The following is a 1,471-nucleotide window of genomic DNA, read 5'->3' on the forward strand; positions in this document are numbered from 1 at the left end:
GCCCCAAGGACTAGGTCCCTGCCACCAGAACTCAGTCTTACATGTTATGCTAAGCAGACAAAACCAAAACAGGAAAGCTCTGACAGCTTTCACTGGCATGCCTCATCTCCAACTCCCTTGACGTCCAGGCAGTACCAGATGACAGGGAGGGGCCTTGGTCCAACATATGGGAGGGAAGGAAGTAGCCACAAGCAAGTACCTGCCTCTCTGTTCCTTTCTTTCATGAGCAGGTTGTAAGGAGGAGGAAGAGGAAGGGGAAGAGAGGTGATCTTCAAGGGGTGAAGGCCTCAGGTAGGCAGCTGGCTCCTGCCAGTAGGAAAGGGACAAAGGAGAAGGCAGTGAGTCTTGCAGGGAGGGTGGCAGGTAAGGGTTACAGCTTATGACGGAATCTGGACAGGAGTAATAGGGATACTAGTCATTTGAGTCCACCATTGGCAAGCTGGGCTGGGTGTCAGGGCAGATAGGCCTCCCTGGGCAACGGCATATGAGAGAAGGTGGAATTCTTCTCTGAGGAGCAGGTGGAGCTTTGGGTGTTGGGAAAGCATAGACAATATTGTTCCAGGGCCAAGGACAGGTCCGGGTACTCCTGGTTGGAGGTCAAGCCCACAGTATGATCCAGGTCTTCTACCAGCAGCTTGAAGGTAACACATGCTAGCCACCCCTCATTATTGTGTATAACTCTCTGGTGCACTTATTGGCTTATCCATCAAATGACTCCTTCAGCAGCTTGAAAACCACCTCCACAGGCACTCCAGAATATGGGAGGCTTCCAGAAAAAATTTTGCACAGGATCACCCCAAAAGACCAGAAGTCACTCTGGTAGATGTAGATCTGGTCAAACATGGCCTTAGGGACCATCCACTTCACAGGCAGTCCACTGTTGGTTGTCTTTTTATAGTAACTGATGTGGTGATATCTCTGGCAAGGCTGAAGTCTGAGATCTTATTCATGTTGTCCTTTGTCACCAGCACTTCCCTGGTGGCCAGGTCTTGGTGTATGCAGTTCTTGGAGGCAAGGTACTCCATGCCTCAGGCTACCTGGCAGGCACAGGATAACAGGTCCTTGGAGGAGAGTTGCTCTGCTGCATTGTGGCTGATATTGTAACAGTACTCCAGGTCAGGAGGCCCCTGGGCCTGCAGGAACTCCTGTATGTTTTTTTGGAGGCATATTCCATGAGAGTGTACGAAGGACCGTCCTGTGTGCAGGACCCAGCAGGTTGATGGTGTCCTTGTGCTGTCCAATCATCTTCATCATCTCCATTTCTGAGATTAGGATTGACAGGTCTTTCTCTGTTGCATCTGACTTCAACATCTTCACAGACACTTTAGACAAATGGTTGGATTTGTCTTTGTCCAGCCCAATGACCTCCTATAACACCAACTGCCCAAAGTAGGCCTGTCTTAGGGGTCTGCCTAAACTGCCTACAACCAGCCTGCCTCAAGGCAGTTATGAACTCTAGATTATCCTCAAA

The 1,471-nt window shown here is 50.0% G+C and overlaps 1 pseudogene; it reads right to left on the reverse strand.

Annotated features, from left to right (window-relative positions):
• Positions 1–395: 395 nt before the first annotated feature.
• LOC132009310 (fibroblast growth factor receptor 1-like) lies at positions 396–1,421 on the reverse strand (annotated as a pseudogene).
• Positions 1,422–1,471: the final 50 nt, after the last annotated feature.

The sequence above is a fragment of the Mustela nigripes genome, unplaced genomic scaffold (genome assembly GCF_022355385.1).
Source record: "Mustela nigripes isolate SB6536 unplaced genomic scaffold, MUSNIG.SB6536 HiC_scaffold_12647, whole genome shotgun sequence".
In the NCBI taxonomy this organism is placed as follows: Eukaryota; Metazoa; Chordata; class Mammalia; order Carnivora; family Mustelidae; genus Mustela; species Mustela nigripes.